Here is a 12,765-nt window from a genome sequence, read left to right as displayed (position 1 = left end):
TTAACTGCAGTGGCAGGGTATGTGGTGATTTTCTCATGGAGCTGCAGCACTCTAGTAGGGCCAGCTTTAGCTCAGTCCAGTAGATGCCATTATCATTTGAGCAGAGGCCTTTGTTGCTCTACGGGGAGCTTCTGCCACTACCCAGGACATAACAGGAATCTCAAACCACAGGACAACTGGCTCTGCTCCAGTAAAGCCTTCAGTTTCAATAAGGGCTCAGTGCACCTCCAGAAGCTGCCTCTCCACTGGCCAATACCTTTGGACTGAGTCTGGGAGTCACTTATGCCAAAGGCCCACGGACATTTGGTCCAGCGGCTCCCATAAGTGAACGTTAGGGTGGCCGAAACTTCCAATTGTAAGTCCTGCCCTCAGAGCACTAGTGGGAGAGCTGAAATGGTAGCCTTCTTTAGTTTATCTAGTGCCTGCTGTGGCTCAGGTCCCCACGGAAAAGTGGAGGGCCAATGGGTGACTCCGTAGATGGGGGCCAGCAAATATTTGAGGTTGGCACCAGAATGCAAACATGCCTACCAAATGTTGGGCCTTCTTTACCAATCTGGGAGGTTGGCTGGAGCACTAGGAGCTTTTCTTTCACCCAACTGCGACTAGTTTACCCTTCTGAGTTTCAAACATAGCCCGGAGATTTAACAACCTAGGAGGTGCCTTGTACCTCATGGCGGGCAATTGCCCATCCCCTCTCAGGGAGGTGTTCACTCACAGCTGTGATGGTGTGTGACACAGAGTCTTGGCCAGGTCCAGTGACCAGGATATCATCGATACAATGCCAGAGCTGAGTCTCTGCAGGAGGTGGCTGGCGCCGAGCAAGCATCTAGGTCCCGAAGGCAAATCCCACGGGCAATCACAGGGGCATTCATGTACCCCACAGGTCACTGGGAAAAAGGTGTACTGTTGATCCTCCAAGGGGAAGGCAAAGTGTGATATTTAACAAAGAGAACATGTTAGCCCAGTCTATGACTCTGAACCATTCACCAGTGTTATTCTGATTGTCATTCATTAAGGGAACAATTCATGGTAGAGGGGCTCTAATACAGGGAGCAGCCTTGTTTAACTCTCTCTAGTCTACAGACAGCCTGTACTCATTAGAAGTGGCTTTAAGCACAGGCCATACCAGAGAACTGAAAGGTGGGAATGCATTCCTTTAACTAAGTCAGCTAGGACAGGCCACAATCCTTCAGTGCTTTCCTTTTACTCAGTACCTCTTACACGGGTAGAGGAAGGTGAACTGGTTCCCGCTGGCCAGCGCCCACCAGTGGCATCGAAACCTTAGGCTTGTTTCATGAGGTTACCTGCTGACTGAGGAAGTCCATTCCAGTAATGGGAAAAGAGTCTCAGAGAACAACCAGCGCAGAAGCATCTTTTAGTAAAACTAAGCCCATGTTAAAAGCTAAGCAGATGGGACTTCCCTGGCGGTCCAGCGGTCGACTCCGCACGTCCACTGCAGGGGGCGTGGGTTCGATCACTGGTTGGAGAACTAAAAGCCCGCACGCCACACAGAAAGTTAAAAAAAAACCCTAAGCAGATAATGATGGCTTCAATTAATTCTCCTCCAAAGCCCGGCATCTCCTGGCACGGGGAGGGGGGTGGCGCTTTAAAGTATGAGTGCTTCCTGGGATTAGGGAGCTTTGACACCTGTGTCCACCGGAGCCAGCCAGTGTTGTTAATAGTTTACAGTTCACGTGGTAAAAGGGCTACTGTCGGCCAGAAGAGGCCTGCTTTGAGACCAATGGGTCCTGATGTGGGAGCAGGTCCTTGCCACTGGCAGAGGTCAGGGGCAGACATGGAAGGTAAGGTTGTCTCTGAAGGAAAAGCCTGGCCAGGTTGGAGTCTGACTTTAGTAAATATTTTAATTGCTCCACAGATTTACCAGAGATCATCTAATATCTCTGGGCTCCTTGTCCCTTAGGGTCCAATACAAGCAATGTCTCTAGTTCATTTCAGGGTTCACGCTTAAGAGGGGGCCTGGTTTTAAGTGGTTTATTTGGCCGAGGAAGGGGGCAATCGCTCTATGGAGAATAATTTTGATTTAGGCCAGGTGGGGTATTGTTAACAGGCAGCACTTGACTTTGAATTTGTCTTTCGTGAGTTTCTGTTAAATCCAGGGCAGCTATGTCCTCTTGAACTGTCTCAGGATGAGCCATCACTGTCAGGAAAGAGGACTTACACTTTTCAGGAGCACCCCCTGAGAAACAACTTGGTGGACTCAGGACAAAATTCAGCCTCCTCGAGACTTGGCAAATCACCAGGCTGCATGCCATCTGTCGCCTGATAAGCCCATCCCAACATCCCCAGCTGTTGGAGGCTAATGTTTTCCTTTAAGAGGTTGCCCAGGATCACTATGAGGCCTAACGTAGGGTGGGCAGCATTCTGAGAAATAAAAATCTACATCAACAACGTCTCTACCTACTTATCTGTCTATCTATCTATCTATCTATCTATCTATCTGTCTATCTATCTATCTATCTCCAAGGCCTCCTCCGGGACCATTCCTAGCTTCTGCACTAATTGCGTGAGATACTTCAGTAGGGATACCATTTTCCCATCCCATAGTATGGCAGTCAATTGATTAATTACATTCCCTGCTAGGTGGAGCTCACTGTCCCCCAGATTCTATACAGCCAGAGAGCCCTTTTTTCATTTGGCTCTTCGGCTATGTCCCTAAGGAGAGACTGGGACTCAGGGATGGGTGAGAGAAAGGATACGTTTCCTCCTCCAAATGAGAGCACACCTCACCTCCTTAGCCCTCCTACTTTGTCTTTTCTGTCTTTATTACTTTGTGAGTGGTTACCAGCAAAACAGAGGATAAATAACTGTCAGGATGGTATTGCACTGCCTTTTCTTCTAGAGGGCACCAGACCTCTTTTCCCAGGGTTCTCCAATTTGTCTCGACTTCCAAAGGAGTTAAGGCTCCAAGCAAAAACAACAGTGAACAGAGCCCGACACGTCTTGTGGTTTGGAGCATGTGTTCATTAAGACAGCCACCTCCAGGACTTCCCTGGCGGTCCAGTGGTTAAGACTCTGCGCTTCCACTGCAGTGGGCACGGCTTCGATCCCTGGTCAGGGAACTGATATCCCACGTGCCGTGCAGCCAAAAAGAACAAAAAACAAAAAAGACAGCCACCTCCTTCAAGTCCTGGGAGCAGCAGGAATATTCACTTCCGTGCATTCAGTCATTCTAAGTAATGCTTTTTTTAGCCCACATCCTTTGGGGGAGGGCCTAGAAAGATGCCATCTGCAACAGCAGGTCAGAGTGAGACAGCAGCAGAGACAGGCTAGCTGTTCACAAAGATGTCCTAAGAGACCAGCCTCGGCCTGACACCTCTGCCTTATTGACTCATTTACCTGCCATAGCCGCGCCCCGGCCATGAGGATGTCCTCTCACCTCAGAGCACCCCAGATCACCAGCCCAGCTACAGGGAGCCTGTTATGGGATCAGAGGTAGCCCACTCTTGGTCCAGAGGCCCGCACTCCTCCCCTTTTCCTATTTGGGCCCACAGGTCTTACAACGTCTAGTACCTGCCTAGTGAGGGACCCAGGTGGCTGGGCGGATCTTTCTTGGGGAGCCCAGTGCCTCTGATCCCCAAAACTCAGTTACAGTGGCATGGGTTGGCTCAAATACTGCTGCTGCTGCTTGACCAGGCTAATGACACACAGGGAGACACCATACATACAGATAAAGTGTAATACAGCACAGAGCAATGCCATGCCAAACTGACATGGGGGAGTTCCACATTTTGAGTCCCAACCACTTAAGACTGTCCAGGATTGTTTTGCCAATGGATACTCCTCCTGACTGGGTGGACCCTATATTGATTTCTTGATTATCACCCAACTCCTCCACTTTCCTCATCAACACGAGTAATGAGTGCGAGGGATTTAGGGGCTGATCAAAGACTAAAGTATCACCAGAAAGTGGCAGTAGCACAAGATGACCTTTATCTGGAGGATGCTTTCACAGCTTTGCATGCACGGGAAGTGTCTTAATAACAGGAGAACTTCCAGAGGCTACTGTGTGGGAGCACCACTCAGGAAAGAAGAGCAAGGGAAATGCCAGGGAAGAGCAGGTTCAGAGAGAGGACTAGTGTGTTTAGGTGACACCACTCAGTAGCATGATGGGGAGCCTCTGGGTCGGAGAGTACCAGAGGGCAGCAGTGCTGTGGGGTCTTTTATAACTACAGGCTTTATCTTATCTATAGCTAACAGGTGTTGGCTGCAGTTTTGCATGGCATACAAAGCACGCAAGCTCTGAATGGATTAAAATCTACTTACTTGGAATATATTCAAAGCAAATGAATGTGTAAAACTTGAGTTTGGTGTGGCTGGGCTTTTGAGCTAATGGGTTCCAGCCTGCTGTGAAGAAGGAAAGAGAGGACAACTTTGGCTCCTTTACACAACAATGTCCGTGTTGGAGAACGAATGGGTGAGCCTTTTCAAGTACAGTATGAGTGTGTTAATAGGAATTTATTTGTGTGATTAAGTAAATGTTTGTGCATCTTCATATGCATGAGAGAACAGGTGACCATGTGCATGGATATGAGCATGTTTGTGGGTGTGAGTGAAAATGTAAGCATGTTTATTTGCCTGATATTTTTTTGGGGGGGGGGCACGCTGCACAGCTTGCAGGATGTCAGTTCCCCGTCCAGGGACTGACCCCAGACCACGGCAGTGAAAGTGCTGAGTCCTAACCACTACACCGCCAGGGAATTCCCGTCTGACATTTGAAAAATACATCTGACCCTTAAACAACAGGGGATTGAATAGCACAGATCCACGTATATGCAGATGTTTTCAATAGCAAATACTACCGTACTACACGATATGCGATTAGTTGAATCAGCAGATGCAGAACCCTGGATTCAGAGGAACCTCATATACACAGGGCGGACTATACGTTATACGTATTCAACTGCACGTGGAGGGTCAGCACCCCTAACCCCTGTGTCGTTCAAGGGTCAACTACACTAGTGTATTTGAATGAATGAATGTGTGAGTGTATGTGAGTGAATGTGTGAGGCTCTTGGTGAGGGTGAGCACATTCCTAGTTGGGAGCATGTAGCTCTGTATGTGAGGGAATGAGTGTAAGTATGTAAGTGTAAATGACTGTGACTCAGTGTGTCAGCACATTCTAGTGAAATGTGAGCAGTTATTGTAAGCAAAGGAGTGTGTGAGCATGTTTGTGCAAGTGAATGGGACCTTGCGCATGTATATAAGCACAGGTGTGAGAGCGAACGTGGGAGCCTTTTAAAATATGAGTTTGTGTGTTGAAGTAAATGGGACTTTTCATATGTATGAGTGAATTCGTGAGCACGTGCATGGATGTTAGCATACTCGTACGTGTGTGTGTCTGTGAGTGAGTGTGTTTGTGAGCATGTGAAAGTGGAGTAGATTTCTGTGAGTTAACGTGCAGGTGTGTGTGTGGGGGTATACCTGAGCATCCCTATGTGTGTGAGTAAAATGTGTGAACTTCATGGTAAGTGTGAGCATATGCACTTGTCAGAGTATGAGTATGATGCTGTTTGTAAATGTGCTGTGTGTGGGGAAATGTGAGTACGCAACTGTGAGCATATATGAGTGTGTGTGAGTGAATGTGGGAGCAAGTTTGAGGGAATGCATGTGTAAGCACGTTTTCATGAGTGAGTCAACGTGTAACTGTTCATTTGTGTAAGCTTGTTAATGTGTGAGTGCATTTTCGTGAATATATGAGAATATGCTTGTGAGTTTGAGTGTATCTGTGTGTGAAGGTGTGAGCTTTGTGATGACTGGAGAAAATCTGTGTTCAAGTGACTGCATCAAAGTGTTGCTGTTTGCGAGCACGTTCCTGTGCATGTATAAGTGAAACTGAGTGTACTGTTGTCAGCATATATGAATGTCTGTATGTGAATGAATCTGTAAACATGTTCACAGGTTAGTGGACATGCGAGGATTTTGTGTGAGTGAATGTGGGTATGATCATATATGAGTGTGTCTATGCACGTGAGGAAATTTGTGAGTATGCTCGTGAGTCAGTGAATATGCTCCAATGTTAGAGAATTTTTGGCTGTGTGCAAGTATGTGAGCATTTCTTATATCTCAGTGAATTTGTGAATGTGTTCATGTGAAGAATACGCTGTGGGTGTGAGTGAATAGTGATCACACTTGTATATGTGAGCATGTTCGTGTGTGTGCAAATGATTATATGTAAGGATGTCTATGTGGGTGAAGGAATTTGCAACCGTGTTTGTTTGTGCGACTGAGTGTGCATGTGAGGGTGTAAACATCTTAAGGATGAGTAGGCTGATGCACGTAAGTAAATGTATGAGTGACACCGTATACGTGAGGCATATTCGGGTGGGTGAGTGAGTGCATAACCATGTTAAATTGAGTATATTTGTATTGGAACAAATGGGTGCATGTGTCAGTCTGTCTATGAATGGGAGTAAGTCTGTGAGCATGTTCATATGAGTGAATGTGTAACTTGTGGATGTATGTGATCATGTCTGTGTGTAAGAGTGAATGGAGCCTGTTCACACGTCAGTGTGGTAATGTGTGTTTGTGTTTCTGTGTGTTCACGTGTATGAGTGAATTTGTAGGTATGTGCATGATGGTAGCATTTTCATCTGTGAGTGAATGTGTAACCATATTCATTTTTGTGAGCTTGTTCATGTGTGCACCTATTTCTGAGTGAACGCATGAGTGCATGTGAGAATGTTGATCAGATGCATGTACATGACTGTGTTAATGAGGGTACCTGTGAGTTTATGAGCAGGTTCACTGTGTGCATATGTGAACATGTTCATGTTTGTGTGCAAATGACTGTGTAAGTATATACATGTGATCATGTTCCCATATTTGAATGAATGTGGAAGCATATCAGGTGTGTTCATGAATGTGAGTGAATGCATGCTTTGTATTTGTCTTTTTGTACGTTTGTGTCTGAGTAAATGTGCAAAAATGTTTATGTCAGTAAATGCAGGAGCATATAAATATATATATATACACACACACACACATATATACGGGTGAATATTATTAAAATGCAAGTTTAAGTGAATACAGGAACATGTGTGTGTTAATGAATATGTAAACATACTGGTGTGTAGGGGCATGTTAACGCGTGTGTTCGTTTCTGTGAGTCAATGCGATTATGTTTGTGATTAAAAGTGTGTTCATTTGTGTGGAAGTGATAATGTGAGCATGTCTATGTGCAACTGTGAGTGTGTGAGTGTATGTGAGTTTGCGTGTGAGAAATTGTGTGAGTGAATATGATCCTGTCTATATGTGAAAGTGTGATCGTGTCCATGTCTGTGCATGAGTGTTTTGGGGTGTGCGTGAATGCTGTTTTTTAAATAAACGTGAGAGCATGTGGGTTTATGAGCATGTAGGCTGTGTGAATATGTGAACGTGTTCATGTGTGTGAACTTGTTCATGCATGAGTGATGTGTGTGTGTGCACGTTATTTTTTAAATAAATGTGAAAGCATGTCCATGTGTGAATGTGTGTGAGTGGAGGTAGGGAGTAAGTGTGTGAGTGTACAGTCACGTCTGTATGTAAGTCCATGAGAATGTGTGTGTGTGAGTGTTTATGTGTGAATGTGAGTGAAAGTGGAAGTGTCCACTTGTTAGTGAGATAACGTGAGCACGTTTGTGTGTCTGGGAATGTTAATGTTTAAGTATATTCATGTGTGGGTGAATGAATATACTTGTGTGTTTGAGCATGAACATATGTAAATGAAAGTTTGAACACGTTTGTGGTTTGGGCATGTTAATGTGCAAGTGTGAAAGGTTTTGTGTGTGTTTAAATGAATTTGTGTATTCATTCATATCTAGGTGTGTGAGCATGTGCATGTAAGGGAGCATGTTCACATGAACTAATTAAGGTATGAAAAAGCTGGTGTGTGTGAAGGTATTGATGTATAATTATTTTTCCTGTGTGCAGCTGAATGTGTAAGCAAGTTTACGTATGTGAGCACGATGTATAATTTTAAGTGAAGTTGTAAGTGTATGTGGGGTGTGTCTGTACATGCGAATTGATCTGTGAGCAAGTTCATGTGAGTGAATATGTCAATATGTTTGTTTGATCATGTTAACGTCTGCTTGTGCTCATGAGTATCTGAGCAGCTTTGTGCGTGTGATCGAATATAAGGATGTGCATTTATGTGAACATTTTCCTTTGTGTCAATAAATGTGTAAGGTTTTTCTGTGTTTGAGTATGTTAAAGTGTGAATATGTTCATTCAGTGAATGTGTGAATATGGGTATCTGTGTGAATGAACATGTTAGTATATGAGTAATTGTATTGAAATGTGTGTTAATATGTGTACATTCATGAATGTGACTATGTGACTGTATTCATGTGTGGATTAACATATGAACATGTTCGTGTGTGAGTAAATGGAGGAGCAGTTTAGTGTGTGAAAACACGTTCACGTTCGTGACAATGTTAACACCTTAGTTTGCATGACTGTGTGAGTGTCCCGTGATTGGACATGAGTGCATCTACGTGTGAGTGAATGTGTGCGCATGTTTCCGCATATACGCATGTTAATGTGACTGTGCTCATTCGTGTGAAGGAATGTGAGAATGTGCTCCTATGGGTGACTGAATGTGTGAGTGTGTTCGTGTGGGAATGACTGTGAGTCTATAGGTGTATGTTCATGTGCAAGTGTGAATGAATGTATGATTTTATGTGTGTGAGACAGCATCACTGTGATCATGTGTGTGAGTGGATGTGTGAGTATGAGTGTACGTGAGCATGTCTGTGTGCGAGTGACTATCAGTTTGTGAGTGGATGTTATTGTGTCTGTCAGGGTGTGAGCACGTTCTTGTGTGTGACTGAGTTAATATGCACGTACATGTGAGCATGTTCATTTGTGTGAACGTGTGAACCTGTTCACGTGTCAGTGATCTGTGAGTGTGTATGCGTTTGAGCACATTTGTTTCAGTACATATGCAGGTACATCCATGTGCGAGCATGTTCACGTGTGAGTGAATGCGAGTGTAGGAGTCTACGTGTGACTGCACCCGCATGTTCCTGTGTGAAAAATGGGTGAGCATGTCCACGTGTGTGAACATGTTGATGTGAAAATGTTAAGAGCATGTGTAACTATATTTGTGCGTGAATGGGTCAGCATGTGAGTGTTTGTGTAAGTGAATGTGTGAGAATGCTTATACGCGTTACAGATTTAATGTGTAAGTGTGAGTGAATGTGTGAGCATGCATTTGAGTGTGTTTCTTTGTTTTCAGAACCCCAGGTCCATATAGTGAACTGTAAGGCACTGTGCACAAAGAAGTTTTTATTTTCTATTGGCTCAAAGCTGTCTTTAACCAGCTCTACAGCTAGGCCATATTATTCTCTGTGTATTACATCACACTGCTGCTATAGAAACCTGTGTGACTCTTGTGATTCAACCTGCTGGCTTCCCTGAACGATAACTGCCCAGAAGCTGAGCTGCAAAGACAGAAATGTGTTACTCCAAGCCTAATGCTTCAGAAAGCAAAGTTCTACTGGGAATAATTGTCTGAACGACAACTGAGAAGTAAATGGGTTTCTGTGTTAGGGCAAATCCCAGACTCCAGCATTTAGGGTTACTCTGAACAAGCCCCAGCAATGTGCTATGTAGGGACAGGGGTTCCTATACACAGTCCTTTATTACAACCTTTTGCACCCCTCACATGCCTTTAGAGGATGGAAGCTGTGTAAGACAGTTAACAAAACCCAGCAGGGCCGGGGAGCCAGGGACCCCACCAATCCCAGGGTCGTACTTCTCATTCTAGACCATTCAGTGCCACTCAGGCAATTCCATCCCTTTCGGTGGAATCCTGAGGACCCTAAAGGGCCAGCACAGAGCCCTGTCCAAGGGCTCCCAGCTAAAAGAGCAAACGGGAGCTGAAATGCAGTCCACATTCCCCTCATCAAGCCATGTGTCCTGGCACAGAAATGCAGCCCAGAAGAAGGGAAACTTGTTCTACTTATCTGCCCAGAGGGGCCGCCTTATGTGCTAGCAGTGATCAGTGTGAGAACTTGGCTAAAGTATCCATACATCTCTAACAGGAAAATTCAAAGTGTTACGGACTGGGCTTCCCTGGTGGTGCAGTGGTTACGAATCCGCCTGCCAATGCAGGGGACATGGGTTTGAGCCCTGGTCCGGGAAGGTCCCACATGCCGTGGAGCAACTAAGCCCGTGCGCCACAACTACTGAGCCTGTGATCTAGAGCCCGCGAGCCACAACGACTGAATCCGTGTGCCACAACTACCGGAGCCCATGCGCCTAGAGCCCGGGCTCCGCAACAAGAGAAGCCACTGCAGTGAGAAGCCCGCGCACCTCAACGGAGAGTAGCCCCCGTTCGCCGCAACCGCAGACAGCCCACGCGCAGGAAACGAAGACCAAACACAGCCAAAAACTAAAATAAATTAAAAAAACATGTGTTATGGACTGCATGTTTGTGTACCCTCCAAAATCCACGTTGAAAGCCTAACAGTGTGATGGTATCTGGGAGGTAATTAGGCTCAGGTGAGGTCATGGGGGGGGCTCCCCATGATGGGATTAGTGCCCTTACAAGAAGAGGAAGAGATGCCAGAACTCTCTCTCTTTCCACAGTGTGAGCACACAGCCAGAAGGCAGTCATCAGCAAGCCAGGAAGAGCGCTCTCACCGGAAACCAAAATGCCCAGCACCTTGGTTTTGGACTTCCCAGCCTCCAGAAGGATAAGAAATAAATGTCTGTTGTTGCCACTCAGTCTATGGGATATTTGCTATAGTGGCCAGAACTAAGACAAGAAGCCTCCAGATAAGGTGCCTAAATCCCATCTTTGCAGTGATGACCTCAGCTCCATAACCTATCACTGTCCTCTCTGATGAGCTCAGGAAGGCAAGAAAAGTTGTGCGGGTAACCACTTCCCTTCCTCTTTGAACTTCACTGCTCCAACGTCTCTCTCTCCCTAGTGTCTATCACAGGTTCAGGGTTCAAAGGAAAGGCGAAGGGAGGAACAATAAAAAATGTCTCATTTATTCCTTCACTCCACGATATGGGAGTGCCTGTGTCATAGGAGGTGCTGGGCTGGGCGACGCCCTCAGGCAGCTGCTTTTCACAACACTGTGGCTTCCAGTTCTCTTGCCCAGAGGGAAGCTGCTTTGCTAGCTTTTCCTCGCTCCTCCTCCTCCTCTTCTCACTGCCCCTTCCTTCTCGAGGGAAAATAAAGCTCCTCTTTGAACCTGAACAGGACAAAGTTCCCAAGGCTTCTGCTTGCGAACTTGTGGGGGAAGAGGAAGAACGGGTTAAACCCTGAGGCTCTCCTCCACCTCACACACAAAGAGAGGTTCGACTCAATCTAGTGGGAGGCCTCACAGGGAGATCTAGGGGTCCCTAAACTCTGAAGCCCTTGGCCCATTCTCCCCGAAGCCCTGCTTGAGAAGAGGAACAGGTGTGATGGCAGGTGACTCTCCCAGGGTAGGTGCCACCGCCTGGATCCTGCTTGCCGCTGATAACCTCACAGACCTGGGGATGGGCTCGGCTCAACTTGCCCGTGGAGCAGGCAATGGTGCGAATGGGTTTTGAGTGCTCTTGAGACTACCACTTATCTCTAGGCAGTGTTCTCCTTCCTGTCCTCACTGTTCTTGACCCTCATCCCTCATCCTCTCTGTCCTGACGTCTCTACTCAACTCTGTCCAGTGTCAGCTCTCATTCTCCTGCTGCCTCTTTCTTCCTTCAATTAAAGCAATTCAAAATGTAAGCCGGTATGTTCACTCCTTGATTGCTAGAGTCTCACTCTCTTCCAGAATCAAGTTGCAAATCTCTATCCAGGTGCTCTTTTCTCCCAGCGAGACACCCCCAGCAACTTTAACCTTGCTCCCGTGGTATCTATGGGCCCCTGGCAGATGCTCACCTTCCTCTTCTCCTGCCCCCCTGGGCTGAGCTTCCTTCCTCTCCAGAGCATGCTGCAGTTGCAGGCCAGGCAGGGAAGTTACCTCCTAGGACACACACCTTGCCCCAAAGTGTTCGGCTTTGTTCTCCTCTTCCCCCAGCCCTGCCACGCACTCCATTCAGAGAGCAACTACCCCACCTACTGTCCTCCCTGCTTCCCAAGTACACACACTCACACGCGTGCGTGCACACACGTGCACACACACACACACACACACACACGACATCCCCAGACTTAGCACCTGCGGTGCCCCCTTCTGTATAAAGAAAGTCTAAAGTTGTTCTTGCACTCCCCTCTTCATCGAATATTTGGCCAAATCTATCCAGGGACCTCGTTTGTCTCATATGTCCCAGGTTTGCATTCCAAAAAAGTAATGTAACCCACCCCCTCCCACCTTAGGCAGCAGGTGTAAACAGATCAGAGTCTGAAAGATGGTGATGAGGTGCCTCAGAGATAATGCAGATTCTCCACACCTGACAATCCCCAGAGCTTGGCCCTCGGCCCTGTTCCCTCCTTCTGGCCCTGGATGCCTGCTGAGATGCTATCTTGCTTAAAACAATGGGAGAATGTGCTTGGTGTTTTTAAATTGTGGTTGTTAAGTCTCTGCTGAGATATAGGAGGACATGGAAAGGAGGAAAGGAGGCAGCTACTCCCTGACACCGACCAGTGTTTGGGCCCACTGCCCCAAACGATATCATACAAGGGGCAGGGGCTGTGCTCTAACACCTGAATTCCCCTATACCCAGCCCTCTAGAACTCTGGGAATCACTTGCCTCACAGATACCCAAAATATAGATCAAGATGTTAGGGACTGACAGAATGGCCATCATCAAAAAGTCTGCAAACAATAA

This window comes from Stenella coeruleoalba (assembly GCF_951394435.1).
Source record: "Stenella coeruleoalba genome assembly, chromosome: X".
Lineage (NCBI taxonomy): Eukaryota > Metazoa > Chordata > Mammalia > Artiodactyla > Delphinidae > Stenella > Stenella coeruleoalba.
The sequence above is the reverse complement of the archived record's forward strand: the minus strand, read 5'-3'. Positions refer to the sequence as shown.